Source organism: Rhinatrema bivittatum, chromosome 2, assembly GCF_901001135.1.
Source record: "Rhinatrema bivittatum chromosome 2, aRhiBiv1.1, whole genome shotgun sequence".
Lineage (NCBI taxonomy): Eukaryota > Metazoa > Chordata > Amphibia > Gymnophiona > Rhinatrematidae > Rhinatrema > Rhinatrema bivittatum.
This window is the reverse complement of record NC_042616.1, coordinates 70,901,897-70,921,949: the sequence shown is the minus strand read 5'-3', so window position 1 is coordinate 70,921,949 and position 20,053 is coordinate 70,901,897. Positions and strand designations below refer to the sequence as shown.

Sequence of the window (20,053 nt, the reverse complement as noted above, 5' to 3'; positions counted from 1 at the left end):
GCACAAAGAGGAGAGGGCCTTCCATTCACTGGTCCATTATCTGAAGAGAATTGAACCACATCATCAGGCTTCTCAACTTTTCTTCTCCTATGATTCTAAATGACTGGCATTGCTGTTGCCAAGCACACGTTATCCAACTTGCTAGCAGACTGTATTGCACATTGCTATGCTCTGACTTATCAAGTAAGATCGATGCCTATGTCAGAGGCTCCCCTAAGAGCGGTGTCCACTGAAGACAACTACAAAGTGGCAACCCGTGAGCTGCCCATTTTAACAAGCACTTTAAGAAAAATAAGCGTTTTATGTCTTATAAATGCTTCTGTGCCCTGGTCCTTTCTCCACCTTCCCTCTGGCTCTAAGCAGCAGTGCAAGTGTTGCGCAGGAGGTGGACCCTTGGGCTGAAGTGGGGTTGATGCTACCCATAGTAGGGATCCTATGGCTCCCTACTGTCGGCTTATCGCAGTATCAGGAGCACCGAGTGGCCTACCGCCATGAGGGATGTGGAGCCAGACGCTGGATTTGGCAGCAGAGGGTAAGAGGGCCTGGCCGCAGGCCTGCCACGGCCAGCACACCCAACAGCAAGTGAAAGGGACGCCTTTGATAGACACACAGGAGGAAGGGAGAAAGAGGGAAAATACCTTTGATAATGCTTTTGTACAGGTCCTTGGTGAGACCTCACTTGGCGTACTGTGTTCAGTTCTGGAGCCACCAGTATCTCAAAAAAGATAAGAGACAGGATGGAGACAGTCCAGAGAAAAGCGACCAAAATCATGTGGGGTCAGTATCGGAAGACTTATGTTGAGAAGCTGAAGAATCTAAATATGTATACCCTGGAAGAGAGGAGGTGCAGGGGAGGTATGATACAGACCTTCAGATACCTGAAAGGTTTTAATGATGCACGAACTTCAAGCATTTTCTGTTGGAAAGAAAGCGGTAGAAACAGGGATCATAAACTGAAACTCCAGGGTTGATGACTCAGAATCAACACCAGGAAATATTTCTTCATGGAGTTAGTGTAGCTGGGTTTAAAAAAGGTTTGGATAAATTCTTGGAGGAGAAGTCCATTAACTGCTATGAATTTAGTTCGCTTAGAGAATAGCCTCTGCTATTACTGGCATCAGTAGCATGGGATCTACTTAGTGTTTGGGAACTTGCCAGGTTCTTATGGCCTGGATTGGCCTCTGTTTGGAAACAGGATGCTGGGCTTGATGGTCTGACCCAGTATGGCAATTTCTTGTGCTCTTAAGAGGGTGGTGGATGCCTGGAATTGCTTCTGAAGGAGGTGGTAAAGATGAAAACAGTCAAGAATTCAAAGTGGCATGGGATAAACACTGTGGATCCCTAAAAGCTAGAGGATGGAAATGAAGAAAAGGGTGCATGGGGGTAACCTGCTGGTGTGGCAGCTAGTACCCTTAATCAATAAGCCTTGATACTTTTGATGCAACTGCAGCACTGCTCTCCGCTTCAATGGCAGAAGGAAAAGGGGAATTGGATTCAGAGAACAACCAATGAGGACCCCGACTTTTATGGTCTGGGGAACTGATAAGTTTGGGGGTAACTTGCATGGAGCAACAATTACTACCCTTAACAGAAGGCAAGGGGTTGCTACTCTTAATCAATAAGCCTTAATGTTTTTTTTACACAACTACAACATTGCTCTCCTCTTTGACGGTGGGGGTGAGGGGGGAGGAATTGGATTCAGATGACAACTAACATGGGCCCTGATTCTTATAGTCTTGAGTACTGATACGCAGACATAATTGAAAAAGCACAGGACTGCTTGTAAGGCCAAGTCCATAAGCAAAACACGTCAGCGCTGTCTGAATTTTCAAGAAGACTCATCGCACAGTAAAAATGTTGCTAGCAGTAAATTTTTTTTTTATGGGTTATCATAAGGCTTGGGAATAACTGCACAGAGCGGCATTTGCTACCCTTAAGAGAAACCTTTTGGGTAACCTGCACTGTGCGGTAGCTACTACGATAAGAAGCTTGCTGGGCAGAGTGGATGTACTATTTGACCTTTTTCTGCCATTATTACTGTGTTACTATGTTAAAGAGAGTGAGTGACAGTAAGAGACAGACAGAGGTGAGGGAGAGGGCCTGACAGGTATAAAGGAAGTAGGGAGAATGACAAAGGATTATAAAGAAAGGTAAGGAGGATAGAGGGAGAGATGAGAGGGATAGACAAGCACCAAGGAGGGAGGAAAGGAGGACAAGGGCATAAAGTGTAAGGAGAGAGGGGAAAAAAGTATTGCCAATTCACTCAAGTCAACGCCAACAAGCTTAATGCAGTCTTGGTTTACCCCATTGCATGCATGGAAGTGTAGTCCCTATGTTTGCTGGTGAAAATCAGAACTACATCTCCATGGGTGCAGTGGGGCAAAAGCAGAACTAGATCAGCTTGTTTGGGGCAATCTGAGAAAAACAAAAGGCAGAGAGCCACATAAGGAAAAGAAGAAAGGAGAGGGAAGCACAGAAGAGAGATGGAAGAAAGATAGAGAGGCATAGATGGGGAAAGATTAAGGAGGGATGAACAGGGGGTGGAAAGGAGAAGAACAAAGGGGCGGATTTTAAGAGCTCTGCTTGCGTAAATCCGCCCGGATTTACGCGAGCAGGGCCTTGCGCGCCGGTGCGCCTATTTTACATAGGCCCGCCGGCGCGCGCAGAGCCCCAGGACTCGCGTAAGTCCCGGGGTTTTTCGAGGGGGGCGTGTCGGGGGCGGGGCCGATCGGCGCAGCGTTTTCGGGGCGGGATGCAGCGTTTTGGGGGCGGGCCGGGGGGCGTGGTTTCGGTCCGGGGGCGTGGCCGCACCCTCCGGAACCGCCCCCGGGTTGCGTCTCTGCGCGCTAGCGGCCCGCTGGCGCGCGGGGATTTACTTCTCCCTCCGGGAGGCGTAAATCCCCCGACAAAGGTAGGGGGGGGTTTAGACAGGGCCGGGGGGGTGGGTTAGGTAGAGGAAGGGAGGGGAAGGTGAGGGGAGGGCAAAAGCGAATTCCCTCCGAGGCCGCTCCGATTTCGGAGCGGCCTTGGAGGGAATGGAGGTAGGCTGCGCGGCTTGGCGCGCGCCGGCTACACGAAATCGGCAGCCTTGCGTGCGCCGATCCAGGATTTTAGCAGATACGCGCGTATCTACTAAAATCCAGCGTACTTTTGTTTGCGCCTGATGCGCCTACAAAAGTACGCGAAGGCGCCCTTTTCTAAAATCTACCCCAAAGGGTACAGAAAAGAAAGGAAGAGAATTATAAAGAGTGAAAAGAGAAGAACAATGAGACAGAGGGAAGAAAATCTGAGCTCTGTGCAAAAGGGTGGTGGAAGAGGAACACAAATGAACCTGAGGCGGATAACAGAAGCTAGAGAAGGGAAGGAGGAAGAGATAATGAATAGGCAAAATCGTAGAGAGGAAGCAGGGTGTCAGCACCTTCCCTAGGGCAGGTGCTGCCTGTTTTGCCACCCTGTGTGAGTGATTACTTTGCTGCCCCCTGTAGTGGCGGCGGTGGCAGTCATGCAGCAGGGTGCCTGTGAGCCAGAATGTGCTCATCACAGAGTCCGCAGTGGCCCTACCTCCAGCATGGGTTTCCTTATTGAATAGACAGCCTGGAAGTGAGGAGGGGACAGAGCCAGTGAGGACTCGTGAGTACACTGGTTCACAGGTCCCATGCACTGTGACTTCCGCTGTCACCATCTGGCAGAATAGGACTGCTCTCTAAGCTTCTGTAATGACTGGGACACTCGGGCATGGTGGCTCGAGGTGAGCACGTGCCCTGATCCACTTCCCCAGGACTGGAGCTACCAGAGGCAGAGATGCTTGAGCCCAGCACATTTCAAATATCAAGAGACACTCTTAAGACTTGTTATAATGATATGAATTGTATATATTATGTTTTTTGTTTTCTTAACCTGCCTGAAACATGTAACGGATGGGTGGTATAAAAATTGAAGGAAGGAAATAATAATATATAAATCATGACATACTGGGGGTTTTTTTGGGTTTTTTTTAAGAATAACCAATATAGTTATTGTATCTTAGAAAAATGTATCTCATCCTGATTGCCTTCAAAGTATGCGGCATCCACTGTGTAATTCCACTATCATCGGGGGCTACCTTCCTAGCCCCGGAGAGCCCCTGGGAACACTCATACAGCATGAGGGAATAACTCTCTGGCCCCGTGGATTGGGGGCAGGCTCCTCTGCAAGGCCAAATTGGGCTAAGGATACTTTGAAAAAAAAAAGCACAATGTTCATACCGAAGTTGTGCTCCAAAATAAAATAGTTTACTTCAAATATAATCAGTTCAGCAAGTGAAACAAAATTTCACACTTCTCAGTCCAGTACAGCAGGAAATGCTGATAACAGTTCAAAACTCAAAATCACATTTGCTTACAAAAATTGATCTTCTTCCATTCATGTTCCCAGGTCCTCTGCAGTCCCAGAAACAAACACACAGTCTCTCTTCAGTAGTTCCAATCGCTCACAGTAGTTCAAGTTTGGCTCCAGGACAATTCACCCCCTGTTCTTAGGCAGACTCAGCTTCCCAACCCAGCACTGAAGCTCCCAAACAGGTGCAGCACTCTTTTTGGGTCCTGGAGGCCTCCAGCACAGTTCCTTCTCAACCTCTTCAACTTCGGCTTCTTCAGTTTCTCACATCTTCAAATTTCCCTTAGTCCAGACTCTCTTGAAGGCTTGTAAAAATACCCCAAATTCCTCTTAGCTTCTCCAAAACACTTTCTTAACTCTTCACCAACGCCACACCTGTGCCTCATGGGAGGCATGTTCTATACTCCCAAAAAGTATTCTTCCTCTAAAGAGCTGTGTGCCATTCAAATGACCCTCACACTCCTTGTCCTTCTGTTGAACTTCCTTTTCCAACAAGTATCCCATAGCTCCACCTTCCAGAATACCTCTGAACTCCCATTGACCTCAGGCTGGAAGATCCTCATTTGTTACATCTAATGGCCAGCAGAACCATCTGTTGCTGCTCCAGAGACCTACTCCAGTTGCATCTCCCTCTGATTTCAGTGCACAGTAAACGGTGATCCCCAATTTATTTCCCACAATGGGCCACTTTTAAATGATGTCATGTAATGGAGGGCCAGTTCATTCTCCCCATAAGACCAACCCCTATTCTATTGCCCCCCACTGCTCACCTGCCTCCTTGTCTAATTAGTTGTTCCAACATTTTACCCAGCTCCTCTTTCAGTCCATTGCTCACTACTTTGGTCCATTGTCTCCTCTGACCAGCTCCTCCATGATCCATCTCTCCACCTTTGGCTCACCCCCTCCAGTTTATTCTGTTCCTCCCCCTCAGCCCATTCCCCAACAGCCGATACAAACTCACTCAGCCTCCATTCCAAAAGCCAGCTCCTTTTCTGATAATGCTATATAATGGTAAATTAATTGGATGGATGGGTAGGCTAGATGGGCCATACGGTCTTTTTCTGCCATCATGTTTCTATGGACAGGTCTAGCGATTCAGGCCTCTGTCCTTTCTCCTCTGTTCTGCTGCTCCCTCCTCCCTCATATCTTGTTGTCTCCTCGTCCCCTTCCTAATTACCTCCTCTTTGCTTATCTCCCACCTCCTGCCTTCCTCCGTCCTTCTCCCATTCTCCTGCTGTTCTCCCTCCTTTCTTCCCTCTTTTTCCTCTAACATTTTCTCCCCTCCTCTTCCCTCTTCCCCTTTCTTACTCTTTTTCCCTCCTCTCTTCATCCCCTTTTTGCTGCACTCCCTACTGTTTTCTCTCATCTTCTTTCCTTTTCCCTTCACTCTTTATGCTATGCTTCTTCTTCTCCTTGCTCCTCTTCTCCTTTTCCCTGTAGCTCTCCCTCTCTGCACTGTTCTCTCCTTGACTATCTTCTTTTCCTCCTTTCCCCCTCCTCCTCTCTCAGCCACCCTCCCCCTCCCCTTCTGTGTGCCAGCAGCAGTAATTTGAGCAGGTGGCTGCTAGCTCCTGGCTCCCCTGTCTGATTGTTTTCCTCTGCTCAGGAAAATCAATCAGTTGTAGGAAGCAGGAGCTGAGCCTCAGCCTGCTCTGCCTACTGATTTTGCTCAGCAAGAGGCATTATTTGAGTCTTAGTGACACTGAAAACCAGGATACAAGTCCATGCACACAATGATGGAAAGCCAGAAGCAGATCCACCTCTCCCTGAAAATCGGAGCCATGACATTGGCTATAAAGCTCAGTGAAGTTTTCATTCCCTCTCCTGGATGGATTTATTGCTTTATTTTGTTTAAAATCTGAAATTAAAAGGACCGGCCTGGAAGAACCTGCGTTCAATTCCCAAGTCAGGTCTTCCACTCCCCAGGTCTGAGGATGCTGCAAAGGCAGTGTTCACAGTTCTGGAGGAGAGGAGACCATCGATGTTCAAGGGTGACACCTAGTGACTGGATTTAGTGTCCATGATTGCAGGGTTCCAGAAGGAACAGCAGTGCAAGGCCCATGGCCGACTGTTGCTATGATGACTTTAGGGGGGAAAAAATCCCCAGATAGTAGCAAATGAAGGCTCATGGCTCCCAGACCTAGTTCTGATTGGCTGGAAACCCAAAGGAGCAGGAGAAAATTACCAGATAAAAGAAAAATCTGAAGTTAAATTAGAACAAAGAAGCCAAAAAATGTGCGTGACTCATATAATTGGTTTTAAGATTTTATAGTCATGTACTGACACGGAAGTGGATGTGGAATTTTACTAGCAGTTAGTGAGCTATTTTTTATGATGTTGCACAAGATTTGGAGCTGTGATAGGTCCTATCACATTTGCTTTTCTCTTCAGTTAATGCCTTGCACTCCAAGTCACCAAATTAAATTTAAAAAAAAATAAACTTGTTGCATTACATTTATATGAGCACAAATAGTCTTGGGATGCTTCTATTTTCTAGCTGTTTTATTTATTTATTTGCTTATTCTTAGTAATCCCAAAAAAAAAAAAAGGGTTCTGTGTTAACCATGCCTGACAAAATATAAGTAAACAAAATGATTTGTAAGGGTGGGTTGAATGTTCCTTTTGGGTTTGGGAAAGGCCCCAAGAGACTGCACTTTCCAGCTTGCTGGGCTGTGGTGAGTGAACGCTGGGCATGCATCCAAAGGAGAAAACTATGGCTGAGATGATGGCAGGAGTTCAAGTCAGTTTGAAAGTGTTCACAGCTAAAACAGTAAGCTGCCGATATCTAATGTATGTACAGACAGACCGGATCATCAAAGGGTTCTTGATTTCTGCAGCATTCTGAAGGTAAGAGCCCTGCGGGGCAGCTTGAGTTTTCTGTCTGTGCTTACGAAGGTGTGGCAGTCTGCACTGTCGGGAGATGAGAGCAGCAGGCCGAGAGAAATGTGCACAGTTGCCACCACTACAATATTTATGCATTCCTTGAAGCCCAGCAGTTTCCTCCTGCTCCTCCGGGGGCTGCTAGTTTGGTTGGAACGAGCCTCTACTACTGGAACTATAGCCACACTCATCTTCATTCAGGAGTTTTTGGCCTATTCAACAACCTTCCCCCCCGCCCCCGGCCTGGCCATCACCGTGATAATCCTCAACCAGGAGAGCACAGATGGCAACTCCCTGTGGAAACTGGATACACATTGTTTGCTGAATCTGTAAACAACATGTGGCAGGACTCCCGCCCGCCTGGTCTGGGCACCAGATGTCACTGTCCCGGGATAAAACATACTTTCTAGGAGCCATCTATCCCTACTCGATCCCGCCCACCTGGAGGGTCTGAATTGGATCCTTAAAACAGTATTTAGCCCAGCCATTTTGGGATCAGTTTGAGGAAACCTTTGAACAGTAGGGATGTCTACGTTTTACGCTCTGGTGAGGCCTCATAGCTTCTCTCCCTGCCAGAGGGCCTTTCTAATTTACAGAGAGAGAGATATTTTTACACCTGATACTTTTTTGGGACGAAAGGGCTCTCACCAGGGGACCAAAGACCTGTGAGCCTACTCCTAAACCCTAGGTGGGCAAGCACCGGTGACGGATCCTGCTGCGAGAGACGGTGAGGGCAGAAGAGGTGTCCAGTTTAACTTTTGAAGTATATTTTTTTGGACTTGAATAAAGTGGGGAAGGCTTTTGGATCCCCCCTCCCCTCTGAGATTGCTGTGCTGAGGACTAGCCTAATCCCACTTGACTTGTCCCCGCAGAAACAACAAGAAAAGATGTAAGAAAAAGTTCGGGAGACCCCCATCCGGATCTCCCACATTATAGGTCTGGGTGGGTGTCCGAGGAGATGAATTAACCTAGGACTTTTTACTGTGAAGTTGGAGAACCCGCCACTAGGAATCCCGGATAAACGCTGGGTGAGCTTTGCGCATTAAAAATCACCATGGGGCTCTGCTCAGAGGTCTGAATAAAGGACACCTGCCACCAGAGGAGAATCATTCATGCATCATCAATCAAATGTAACTTCCCTCTTATGGACAAATGGACTTACTTTAATGATTACCAATCAGTAAACTTTTCCTTAACACCCAGACCCTAGTTCTGGCTAATTTATCATAGCCTCTCACCTCATAAGATGCATTTACAGTTTGCACACACAAGCGAGAGCTTACCCCCATAAAAAGAATCACACCCCCCCCCCCCCCCCCCCCAGGGATTAAGAGAAGCATGGGATGGAATTTGTGAGCCAGAAAGGTCCCCAAAGAGAAATAAATATGAGTGTGTGCCCTTGGAGGTTAAAACCCCGCTAAGGGTTACACACAGATGACATTTCAGGCTTAGCTTGGATCACAAACGGGTCTGGATTTCAGGATAGCCACAATGAATGCTCATCAGATATATCTGCATACGTTTGATCTAAGAATAGAACTAATGTACAAGGCTCAGTTACCTAAAAAATCAGTCCTGTGGGCCGCTGTCGAGGACTAGAGTTGAGAATATGTGGTGTAAAGAATAACTGCTATTGAAAGCCCTTGGTTCATATATTGATGAGACTAAGTCAACTCAAGTTGACTGAGTTTTGAATTTTGCTAAAGGCAGAATATAATGGAAAAATTAAGAATGCTTAAATAGTCACATCCTTTTCTTAATTCCTGCTTTTGTGTAAGGTCTGTAGTTCAGTGCTTGTCAACCCAGTTCTCAGCACATCTAGCAGACCGGTTTTCAGGATATCCACAATGAATATGAATGATATTGATTTGCATGCACCCCCAATGATATGCAAATCTATTTCATGCATATTCATCGTGGACACCTGACTGGTTAGATGTGCCCAGAGGACTGGGTTGAGAAGCACTGCTCTAGTCTACTGTACATTAGTTTTTTGCTAACAATTTAAAACTTATCTATCTATATCTATACAAAAAAAATGTAGTAGGCACTTTAGTCTTCCAGCTTTTGCAATGCTTGTTATATCATTATTTCCCCAATGGGCTCAGGTGGTAGGGTGTTAACCCCCCATATTGTACAGATCAAGAACATAAGATATAGCCATGCTGGATCAGACCAAGGTCCATCAAGCCCAGCATCCTGTCTCTGGCACTTCGGGTCACAAGCAACTGGTAGATCCCAAAAAGTAGATCTGTTTTGTGTGGCTCATTCCCAGAGATTGGGATGGATTTCCTAAGTCTGCCTGCCTGATAATTGTTCATGGAATTTTAAGGACCATCCTCAGCTTATAGCTCATAACTTGCACTTGAATTTTAGCCAAGAGGCAAAACAGTGATTTAATTTCTCATCCCAGTCCTCAGGATACATCTGGCCAGTCAGGTTTTCAGGATATTCACAATGAATATGCATGCGGTTGATTTGCACCCACTGCTTTCTTTGCATGCAAATCGATCTCATGCATATTCTTTTGGGATATCCTGAAAATCTGACCTGTTGGTTGTCCTCGAGAGCTGGGAGTGAATATCACTGGTATAGAAATATATAACATTTGGTTTGCTTGATAAGGTTGGTTTATGTTGTGAAAAAGATGCATTTTTGCCTCTTACTGAGGACTAATAACCACATTCAGCTTCTGTAAATCACAGCTGGCCTGTCTTCTTATCCTGTTAGAATGCATCTTATCGGACTCTTTCAGGTTTCAAATGGTGAACCTTGAGTTACAGGTCATTTCTGGAAAGTGAATTACCCTTGTAGGGATGGGTGAATATTTCATTTCAGAAACAAATCAGGCAGATCCCTACCTGGTTTGCTTCCATGGAAATCTGTGCATTTTGCTTGCCTTGGATCTTGGCTAAATAAGTAGTCATCTGATGCTATGACAAAATGTACTGTAAATTTAGTTAAACTGTGGTACATTTCTGTCAATCCGTCATAGATTTTGGTGCAATTGAGACAATAACAAAAAAAAGTTAAGAAATTCAAGATTGGCAGATTCCATTGAAATTCCAAGAATTTATCCACAAATCTATTTTCAGCAGACTGGCACATCTTTATACCTGTTGCTGTTGATATGTAACCCAAACATCATTTAGGAAGACCTCCAAAATGATCAGATTGTTAAATTCTTTTATGTTTTGTTTTTTTTTAAGTGCCTCACAAGAATTATGTTGGTTAAACAAACTCCAGGCCCATTTAAGATACATAGATGAACTTCAAGTGTCATTCTGAAGAGGCGCAGAGTTCACCGTTTTTCGCAATAACTGGTGGGTTAACCACCACTATCTCTAAAAATCACAAAAGTAAACATATGTTTCTGTCTGATTTTTTATGGAAATCTCAAGAACCTGGCTGATGTTTGAAACTAGAAAGCAATCTTTTAGATGTTTAGTTTGGAAGGCAAGATTAAATATCTACAAGGATACTACCATAGTGAATGATGGCAGAAAAAGACCCAAGTGATCCATCCAGTCTACCCAGTGAGTTTATTTATATATTTATTTTCCTTAGGGTAGTAATTGCCACTCTGTGCAGGTTTCCCCAGTTAACACAGGCTACCCCTTGTCTTCATCTCCATCCTTTAGCCACTAGGGATCTTCTGTGTTTATCCCATGCCCTTTTGAATTCCATTGCTGTTCCTGTCTTCACTATTTCTTCTGGGAAGGCATTTCATGCATCCACCGCCCTTTCCGTGAAGAAATATTTCCTGATGTTGGTCCCGAGTCTACCCCCTTAGAGTTTCATTTCAGGGCCCTTAGTTCTACAGCTTTCTTTCCAATGGAAGAAGAGGTTTGATTCCTGTGCATTTATTCATACCTTTCAGATATTTATGTAACCCCACCCCGGTGTGCAATCCTAGCACGGGAAAGGCTATAAACTCATTTGTACTCTTCAAGGCAGGAACCCAGGCTACCTTTACTAACTTTCCTTCCTTCCCAGGGTGTAGGTTCAGTAGACTCGGGGATGGAAGGAGTCCTCTCGGTTCCCAGTGCAGGGTGGCTAATTCTCTCTCCCTGACTTCCTTTGGTAATGCAATAATTAAGGTAACGGCATGCGCTGGAATGCCAAATAAAGTCTGGAGTCACTGTCTTTAGTGTCCAAAAATAATTTTTTAGTGTTAACAATTAGGAAAATGGCACAGCTCTTGATCCACAGCAGCACAGTATAATGTCTGGTTAGAATTTCTTCCTCAATCTGTGCAGGCATGTCTAGCGCCAGACCAGACCAGACTCTCTCCCCAAGGTCTGAAGAATCACCGACGGGTGTCCTTTTGAATAGGAGGCTTTGCCTTTACTCACTGTTAGATGATTCACTTTCTTTGTTCTATGCAATCTTTTGTGCTTTTATTTGAATCCCTGATGGGAGGGATCCCCTGGAGCAGGACTGTCAGGGCTCCAGGCAGGCAGGAAGGACAGCCAAAATGTCCCCCTGGATGGTAAACTTAATCTTAAAAAAACTGAAAATAACACTACCTTACAGCAGGTCACTGACCCCCCCCCCCCCCCTCAACCTCACTAAGGATAAAGGGGGACAGGCCTTCCCTTACCTGCACATCCCCAGATCCAGGGTTCCTCAATCCCGATCCTAGGCAGTGTACAGGCTCCAGTAAGGCCCCTACTACTTAAAAGGTTAAAGTCCAAAAAATGCACTCAGAGAGAATCTTCCACCAGATGGGATGTATACTGGCTGGGCAGAAACCCTCCCGACCCTGGCCAGGACCACCAATCAGGTTTTGCTTGACTAAACTGGTTGGGCCTGGAAAATAACAAAAATTAAACTCCTCTGTACCTCTGTACTTTGTTCTATGCAAATGGACTGCCTCCTGAGCTGTAACTGGGGAGCTGGTATATACTATTACAAGTGGGATGGCCTTTCCAGACTTCACAGAATGAAGGTCTGCATATGAATGGATCCTATCATTTGGTAAACAAATTTCTGGGAACATTTTGTTTCCTCCACATCCTTCGGTGAAACAAGTAGATTTTAAGAAGCTGAACACAAATATGCATTTATTATGTCTGTATCATGTACTGTTTGCCAGAAAAGTGTGATATACATTAAGCATTGTTACGTGTCTGTAGCGGCATAAGCTATAATGGCAATGTTGGCACCAGAAAACAAAACTAAAAATGTTTTGCCACAGATTTTCTTTTGTAATCACTGTCCGACGCTTCGCGGATGAGAGTCCAACAATAGTCTCCCAGCATGGAGGGGTTCCACTTGCCTTGATACTTTTTCTCCATTTTGACAATGTCTTGTTGAAACCTTTCACCCTGTTCGTCACTCACAGCGCCAAAGTTGTCTGGGAAGAAGTCCAAGTGGGAATGAAGAAAATGTATCTTCAATGACATCTTGCACTTCATCAATTTGTATGCCTGATGCAGATTTTCAAACTGTTCGACATAGTCTGCTGCCTTATAGTTGCCTAGAAAGTTACAAATGACATTCTTGAAGGCTGTCCACGCAACACGTTCTGTACCTTGCAGAAGACCATCAAAATGGCTGTCCTTCATCACAGCTCGGATTTGTGGGCCAATGAAAACACCTTCTTTTATCTTGATTTCACTTATCTGTGAAAACATTTGCCGAAAATACTCAAAGCTTTTACTTTGCTTGTTCATTATCTTAACAGAGTTTTTCATCAGCCCAAGTTTGATGTGCAAAGGTGGAAGAAATATCTTACTTGAATTCACCAATGGGTCGTGTGCAACATTTTTCTGCCCTGGAACCAACTTCTTGTGGAGAGGTCAGACTTTTCTGACATAATGCGAATCTCTTGCTCGACTGTCCCACTCACAACAGGCCGATACAGTACAGTGCACTCCGACGGAGCGCACTGTTAACCCGCCATTGGACGCGCGTTTTCCCTTATCCCTTATTCAGTAAGGGGCGGAAAACGCGCATCCAACCCGCCGAACCTAATAGCTCCCTCAACATGCAAATGCATGTTGAGGGAGATATTAGGTATTCCTGCACGATTCAGAAAGTAAAATCTGCAGCCAAGCTGCACGTTTTACTTTCAGAAATTAGCGTCTACCCAAAGGTAGGCGCTATTTCTTCCGGCACCGGGAAAGTGCACAGAAAAGCAGTAAAAACTGCTTTTCTGTGCACCCTCCGACTTAATATCATGGCAATATTAAGTCGGAGGTCCCGAAGAATAAAAAAAAAGTTTAAAAAAAATAAAAAAAATAATTTGAAGTCGGCTATCGGGTCGAAAACCGGACGCTCAATTTTGCCGGCGTCCGGTTTCCAAGCCCGTGGCTGTCAGCAGGCTCTAGAACTGACGCTGGCAAAATTGAGCGTCGGCTGTCAAACTCGCTGCTCCTATCAAAAAGGAGGCGCTAGGGACGCGCTAGCGTCCCTAGCGCCTCCTTTTGCCCATTTCTACCACCGGGCCTCATTTGAATACTGTATCGCGCGCACAGGCGAGTGGCCTGTGCGTGCGCCAGGAGAGCAGGCATTCTCCCGCGGACTTTACTGACCCAGTATGGCATTTTCTTATGTTCTTGTCACATTGCTTTGCCGCCTTCAGATTGTTGGACACTATCACCCCCAAGGTCTCTTTTCATGTCCTTGCACATCAATCTTTAATGCGCCCCCCCCCCCGACCCCCCCCCAAATCACATACAGCTCTGTTGGATTTCTGCACCCCAAATGCATGACTTTGCATTTTTTGGCATTGAATTCCAGCTGCCAAACCTTCAACCACTTCTCGAGCTTTCTTACATCGCTTCTCATTTTCTCTGCTCCTTCAGGTGTTTCCACTCTGTCGCAGATCTTAGTGTCATCTTCAAAAAGACAAACTTTTCTTTCTAACCCTTCCATGATATCGCTCATGAAGATATAGAACCGAACCGGCCCCAGAACTTTCCCCAAAGTACTACTCCACTTATCACTCCTCTGTCTTCATTTATAACTACCTGTTGTCTTCTGTCAGTCAACCAATTTCTCATCCATTTCATCATCTTGGGACCCACTCCGAGTGTTTTCATTTTGTTCATGAACCTCCTAAGCGGGAGAGTATCAAAAGTACATCAGCTGCTCATTCTTTATCCAGTTCTCTAGTCACTCAATCAAAAAGTTCCATCAGATTCGTTTGATATGACTTTCCTCTGGTAAAAACCATGTTGCCCTTAAATCTTGCAACCCACTGCATTACAGATAATTCATTATCCTTTTCTTCAGAAGCATCTCCATTATTTTTCCCACCACCAAGTAAGGCTAAGTGGCCTGTAGTTTTCAGCCCCCTCTTTGCATCATTTTTGTGAAGCAGGACACAACTACCCTTCTCCAGTTTTGTGGCTCCACTCCTGTTTCCAAGGATCTATTGAACAGGTCTTTCAGTGGACCCGCCAGTACCTCTCTGAATTCCCTTAAAGGAGAATTTTAAAAGCCCGGTGCATGCCAGAACTGGGAGATATGCACACAAGTTGGGCTGGCACACGCCAAGCAGATTTTAAAAGCTGCCCACGACGTGCATAAATGCCGCTACGCGCACAAATTAAAAGTTCCAAAAAAGGGGCGGGGTGTGGGCGTGGTCTGAGTGGGGCATGGGTGTTCCTGGATTTCACATTGAAATCTGCGCATAAATACACGCACAGGCATGAGCCTGGTCCCCTGCCGTGTAACTTTTCTTCTGTCATGGACGGCATGTAAGTCATAAAACAAAAAAAACATATCAGCGGGGTTTTAAGGGTCAGGACTATTAGGGGGGAAGGAATAGTCCTGGGGGAATTCTGCGCTATTGTGGAGTGCAGACATTTCTGCAGAATTCCCCTCCTGCGCAGAATTTGGCAGGCCATGGCTTGCCGCGAGCAGAGGCCGTCCTGCTCATGGCACACTTGGACCTGTTTCATCTTTGCCGTGAAGGGGTTAGGCTCTGCTTGCAGCTCCTTCTTCGCCGTGAACGGGATGGCCTCCACTCGCAGCAAAGATGAAGCAGGCCCCACGAGAGGGAACCTGTATGAGGATGTGTGTGTGTGTGTGTGAGAGAGAGAGAGAGAGAGAGAGACAGAGCCTGTGTGAGGGGCAGTACTGAGAGAGGGGTCAAAATCTGGAAGTGGAGATAGAGTGGCAGGGACTGAGCCTAGAAGGGGAGGGGAGAGAATGTGGCAGGTGGAGGAGTTGGGGCCTGAGAGGGCAAAATGAAAAGAGACTGGCCAGGGCAGTAGGGAGAGAGGTAGAAGAGACCCTTATAGTGAACTTCTAGGGAAATTCTGCTCAAATATTTAAAACTCTGCAACTTTAAGTACTAACTTTTTTTTCTGTTTTACATTTTAAATTAATTACTTAAAGATGGACATGTATATTGTGTTTTTGACCAATATAAAGTATGCAGAATTTTAAGTTTTTGTGCACAGAATATAAACTTTTTGTGTGCGGAATTCAGAATTTTAAATTTGCTTGCACAAATTCCCTCAGGAGTAAAGGAGGGCTATTAAAATGGGAGGGGGGGGGAAGGGGGTTGGAAGTTCTATCCCTTAACTGGGTGAACTGGGAATGAATTAGGAAAACCGACAATGACAGTGCACGTCTTTTAAAATTCCTCCACTTACATGGTAGAAGCAGGATTTGCGCGCACATGTCCACTTAAAATTGTGCGCACAGTCAGGTTATTTTATAACGTGCGCAAATACGTGCGAATGTTCTAAAATGACTGCGTCCCTGGACACGGTCCAATGAACGCACGCACATGTGTGCCCGTGTGCCTGTTTAAAAGTTACTGTCTTAGTATTCTGGGTTGTATCTCGTCTGGCTCCATAGTCCTCTCCTCTTTCAATTTTGCAAGTTCCATTGATGCTCTTGTCGACCAGTAATGGTCCTTCTCCAAGTGAACACCAAACTGAAGTGTTTGTTTAATATTTTGCTTTTTCCTTATCTTTCTCCACACAATGACTCTTGCCTCTTTTCCTCTGATAAAAGAGGAAGGCCACCTCTGGCCTTCCTCTTTTATCAGATATATCTGAAAAACGTTTTGCCACCTTGCTTTACCTCTTTGGCGATCCTTTCTTCAACTCGAGCTTTTGCAATCCTGATTTTCTTTTCTTCTCTCTTTCAGCTTCACCAGATATTCTTAACTATTTCTCCTTTTGTGTTCCTTTGTACTTTTTGAATGCTGATCTTTTTACCTGTATTTTTTTCAGCCACCTCCTTAGAGAACTATATCTGTTTTCTTTTCCTCTTAACTGTATTTAATTTTCTTACATAAAGATGTGTTGCCTTTATTATCGTCCCCTTGAGTTTTGCCCACTTGGGTTCCACTTCACTCATCTTCTCCCAGCCTTCTAGCTCCACCTCAAGGTACTTCCCCATTTTAACAAGGTTTGTATTTCTGATATCCAGGACTTTGATCTTTGTTTAATCTTCCTGTGGCAACTCAAGGATAGATCCTGTGGCATAAATTACAAATTTCTGAAGCAGATTGGAAAACATTTCCTTCTTTTATACTGCATTATAAAAATTAAGTAGTTTTACATTCTAATTTACATAGTAATGACAGCAGAAAAAGACCAAATGGCCGAAGCAGAGAGTGGTGTTGCAGCTGCATCACAAGCATCAGGACTAATCAATTAAGAGTAGTAATCTCTGTATTTTATTTTATTGGGTGAAGAAACATGATCTCAAGTTTCATTATAGGGTGGAGACCTGAAGGATGGGGAGAGGAAGGGAAGAGATTCAGGAATGGGGTGGGGAGAAGTGTGAGAAGGAAAGAGAACTATTGATAGGGAGGATGGGAGATGGGGGAGATTAGTAATCTTTGATGGGGGAAGAGGAGGGAGAGGTAGGTTCTTGATTTGAGGAAGGGGAGTAGGAAGAGTTGGGGAGTGGGTTCCAGGATCTGGGAAGAAGGGAGAGGAAGCAAGGGTGGTTCTAGGATCCGGGAGAGAGAATTCAAGGGAGGGAGGATTTGAATTGCTTTGGGTGGGGAGGAGAGGTGTCCCTACCGTGCTCGGACCTGTTCCTCCTTGCATCCCTTCTCTAACAATCTACCCAATATGAAATACACACACACACACTTACACACACACACACACTTACACACACACTTCTCTCGCATACACATAAACACTGCCCCCTATCCTTGTTCTCCTTTCTCACACACCCGGGTATACGTGTTATAATTAGTGAGGTTTGGGTGGACCCTTGGACACTGTGGCAGCTGACCATGCCCACGGAAGGCAGTCCCGTGAGGGGTCACAGGTCAGGCTCAGCTGAGGACACACAAACACAGAGATTGATCTTTATTTAAACAATATTGTGTAGCCACCAGAGGTGGCAGTGATGAGTAGTTGAAGTAGCCCGGCTGGGCTAGTATCCCTCAAGCGCTGGAACAGCGACTTCTCTGGTAGCAGTGCTGTAGTGGAAAGAACTGAGAATAATGAGTACAGTGGAATATGAACAAGCCCCGGTATGGAGAACCCCAGGATAGGAAGAGCAGGTCCTCAAGGAGCGAGTTCCTGATCCCTGAGAGCGGAGAGGCTTGGAGGAGATGTACTCACACAGCGGTTCCACGTAGGAGATGGCACCAGGGCTGGAACGGAGGCAGGCCCTCGAGGAGCGAGTACCTGGTTCCAGGGAAAGCTCTGAGGTGGAGATGGTAGTACTCACTGGTGTTGAAGATAGCGAATCCTTCCAGGCAGAAGAGAAGGTAGGAGGAGGCAGCGAGTCAGGGAACATGGGCCCTCGAGGAGCGAGTACCGGTTTCCTGATAGCAACCTGAAAAGCAAGTGAGGCCCCCGAGCAGCAGGTACCCAGTTAGCGTTAAGAGTCCAATGATGATTGGAGGCAGAGTAGCTGGGTACGGAGAGCGAATCCCATCCGTAAGATTCCCCTTGCTAACTCAAAGGCTAGCAAACAGTGTAGGCTTTAAATATCCAGGCAGCGTGATGTCAACACAGGGGGACCCCCCTGAGGTTTGAGCCAAGTAGGAAATAAGAGCGAGGGCCGAGTGGCACGCGCGCGCCCTAAAGTACAGATGGAGCATGGCAGAAGGCAGCGCCCAAGCCGGTCTGGGGACGCCGGAGAGGATGGCAGACAGACGCCACGGCAGCCAGGCCTCTGTTAACAGCAAGAGGAGGAGCAAAAGGAGAGAGGTAGGAGGAGTGCAGCCGTCGGTAAGGGACGGTTGCAACAATACGCTCTCCAGCCAATCCCTCTCTCATCTCCCAGCCTCCAACGATCTCTACTCAGCCTCTTCTAATCTCCTCAAAATGATCCTGCTTTGTCTGCTGCAGGCTCTCATGTTCCCTGCATGCTGCCTGGAGGGGAGGGACTGGATCAGGAATCAGAGAGCTGCTTTCTGCTGAGTGAGATTTGGCACAGCTGAAAGACAGCAAATCTTCAGCAGAAGCTGCTGCCCCCTAGAGTTCTACAGCCCTAGGCGCGGGCCTACTGTGCCTATTGACAAATCCAAGTCTGCTTGGCCACCATATCAAACCATATCATTTGATGAACACTGATGCTCAGGTGGGCCCCTATGCGGACATGAGAGATAGTATCTCCATTTGGAGCACCAGGTCTAGTAGCGCTTCTCTTGTGGGTTCCATAATCTAGACCCGACAGGCACCCGAAATCTGTCTAGTTCTTACAGCTTCTGCAGCTGACATACTCCAATTCCCATCCAGAAGATTAAAGTCTCTGGAGAATTAACTTAACCTTGGTCCTGGAAGAAAGCTGCTCTGTCTCCCTGCTTTTTTTTTCTCTCTCTGTCCGCTTCATCATTAGTTTGTTCTGGGTCTTATTAATTTCCTTGTCTGCCTTTCACACTGATTTAACCCATTCCTGAAAGGATCTGTGATTCCCCATTACTAAGGGCTGGAAACTTAAAATATTGGCCTTTTCCTAAGCCAAAAATGATATTAATGTTATCTGGCTGTAGAACACCTCTCTTTCTCTTACTCTTGGACCTTTGGTAGTCAAACCCAAGTGATGAGTCATGGTTTCTAGTTTTGGGAGCCTGCAGTGTACACATACAGGAAGACTATTATCTCTTACATTTTATGGTTGTGTTGTAAGTATTTTGTGCATTGTCATTTGTTGTGAAGTGTGTTATGTGGTTTGTACATATCTCATTTTATGGAATGTTTGTGTTTTTATTGCTGATCTGAATTGATTGTAAATTCCATTTTTTGGAAATATTTTATCATGTACCAAGCACGTAACAAATATAATTAATAATTATAACCAGAACAAACCCATTTTTTTAAATATGGAGATCGATAAATCAATTCTGCACCTAGGATCTAATCGTGGTCTGGCCCGCTCGTCCAGTCATCTTTCCTCAGATAGGAAAAGTACCCTATTCTAATCTAAGTGAGCAGTAACTGGAGTGGTGCGCTTTGTCTGTAAAGGCAGAATATAAACGCTAGCTTAAAAATGTAGTTTTAATTTGCAATTATTAATCGACTCTGTTGCGCCGTCCTCTCCTTAATGAATGGAATGCGTGTAAAATGAGAGCGCATGACAGCGATTTCGCAAGAGCACAGCACGCTTTTTATTTTTTATCGTCGAGTCTTGGGCGAGACATGGAAGCGCGTCCAGCGAGCAGGGCGATGCGCGAGAGCTCACTGGCTCCACGCGGCGTCCGACCTCGCAGCGCCTGAGCCCCTACCGAGCGAGGGGCGGCCGGAGGAGAGCCAGAAGGAAGCGGGACGAGAGGAGAGCGAGCCAGGGAATTCTCGGTAGGGTGGGGATTCTTCGTCCCTTTCTCACACTCTGCAACTTCTGCGCAGAGCAGTTTCTC

General features: G+C 45.8%; 1 protein-coding gene across 1 annotated transcript in view; it reads left to right on the top strand.

Moving 5' to 3' along the window:
• The first annotated feature begins 19,784 nt into the window (after nt 1–19,784).
• The window catches only part of GJC2 (gap junction protein gamma 2), a 132,882-nt gene continuing 132,613 nt past the window's right edge, over nt 19,785–20,053 (top strand). Inside the window, exon 1 of the mRNA XM_029588319.1 lies at nt 19,785–19,991. The gene's annotated coding sequence lies outside the window, so the exon portion shown is untranslated. The remainder of the gene's footprint in view (nt 19,992–20,053) is intronic.